Raw genomic sequence first — 2,391 nt, forward strand, 5'->3', positions numbered from 1 at the left:
CAAGGTTGAACACCCCACATATGTAATTATTGATGATGCTGAGAAGCTCAATAACCATGAGTGGCCCGACGCGTTTCCCTGTTGTGTTACAGTTCGTCAGGGGCCCACAGAAATGGATATCAGCAACAGTAGGGGTGACTTGTCCACCAGTTGGGACAGTTCACCAAATCACACTTAAACTATAAACAGCAACGGTTATTAACAGCTGATATGTATCATTATTATTTCAGACAACCCCCATAGTGTGGCATTATAACAAGCCGCAGTCACAAATGGGGGTGAAAAGAGGTACTTAGCTCGTCAGGAGTCACCGGTCAGTGGACCTGTCCCTGCGATGCAGACTGGTTCCTATTCTTACACAGTCTGTGTGCTGGATCCCGCATGTGGCAGTTCTCACCAAGAGTAGGGTGGTTCCACCCTGCTCACCACAATTCTGCACCTCATTTTAGGGCATTTATTTTATCAATATTAATAATAAAAGTTAAATATTAAAGGTGACCATTATTCCAAAATTGTTTATGAAAAAAGAAATAGAAGCAAGTACTAAGCTAGATATTCTCTCTTAAGAATTAAGGAGTGACGACCGTCAACCGTCTTGCTTTCTTGTAATGTTCTTGAGCAGAACACAGAAGTGCTGGTAGGGGTGGCAATCTGGTGGTCCAAAGCAACAATCTCCTATGAGGCCAAACAAAGACAGGGCCTTCATGAGCAACCCAAATCTACAATTGACCCATTTACTGTTCTAGACTACTGTGTAGTGTAAAACCCCTTCACTCCTAGATCACCATGGAATTTACAGTAAAAATGGGTTGCTCAGTTAGTATTTTTAAGGCCTCAAATTCCTTAAAAAAATAATACTCATTTCATTGATCCACAGCTGCTCCCTCTCCAATGTTTTCCGAATACTGGCATCTCTGTACTTCCTAATTCCCCCTTGACATGGAAATTTGGCCCCCTAAGCCAATTATTGGCCTTGGTGGTGACAATCTAGAGCCAGTCATTGGGTGAGCATTCACATATCTGTTTCAAAAGGGACCAGAAATGACAGAGACTGGCAGGGAACCTACCTTTTTAAAACATTCTGGGCGTCTCTGCCTTTTAAAAAAAAATGGCCAGACAAACCCTGTTAATGCTTTCAATACCATAACCCGTTAGGTATTTTGAAATTATGAGAAAACCTGTGAAAAATTTAGATTCTTTTATAAAAATGTTCATGTTTCACTTGCTACAGGAAAATAAGAAAAACGGGGCCTCTAAGATCTACAAAACAGGTCCAGAAACCAATAAGGATTTGATGAGAAAGGTAAAATATTAAAAGGGTTATTCAGGAATACCTATGTTTAAACTGATGCCCACAGCCTGCCCCCACTATTTAAGAGTCACGTACCTGCTTCCCGTTGTTCTGGTCCTGATCACTGGTTTCTGAATGTCCATATTCCAGTCTGTGGCATGTTAACTTCCTCCCTGGCACTGGCATGGTCACTTACTTTGCTGCAGCCAACCCCTGGCTTCAGTGGTGATGTACTGTATATCTTGTGACATGTTACCTGCTGAAGCCAGTCATTGGTTGCAGCAGAGTAGGTAACCATGCCCATGCCAGGGAGGAAGTAAATAAGCCACAGACTGGAAGATACCATGCGGTGGCCAGCACGCAGGACCAGAGTCTCAGGGAGCAGGTAAGTATGACATTTTCCATAGCAGAGGGTGGCTGCGTAGATCAGTTCATTCCTGTACAACCCCTTTAAAGCTCAGTCATTTAAGAGTAATTTGAACACTCCATTAGCAGAACACAGAATGGTGGAAATGTATTAATACAGGAGCACCGCATAATGTTCAATGTGATACCGATTGATGAATATCCCATTGAATAAACATAGCATCAGACCTGATCTGTCCTAACATGTCTACTGTAGGAAGTCTTTTTGGAAATTATTTTCCAGTTTGGGAACACAAGATGGTGCATCAACCATTGATGAAGATACTTGGATTATTAAAAATGAAGCATAAACATATTGACCAAAAAGTTGATAGAATGAGTGTAATTCTTAAAGGTGTTGTCTAAATTTGAAAATGGGACAGCTCTTTTCAAGAGATAGCCAGAGAGTACAGTTTGGTATTGGTGTTCAACCTTGGTTACTTGAATGTAGATAGATCTACAATACCAGATGCAGCCCGAAGGACTAGAGTGGTGCTGTTTCAGGAAAAATAAACAACAGACAACTTTTAATCTAATTCTGAACAACCCCTTTAAAGAGGTATTCATATCTTATGAAGTGATGGCTTATCACTAGTGTAAGAAATGATTATATATAAATATATTTTATATATAATATACCCTCTTACTAGTTCCGATTCTTTAAGTTGGGTGTAATAAATGAGACACAAGAGTGA

Source organism: Bufo gargarizans, chromosome 4, assembly GCF_014858855.1.
Source record: "Bufo gargarizans isolate SCDJY-AF-19 chromosome 4, ASM1485885v1, whole genome shotgun sequence".
Classification (NCBI taxonomy): Eukaryota; Metazoa; Chordata; class Amphibia; order Anura; family Bufonidae; genus Bufo; species Bufo gargarizans.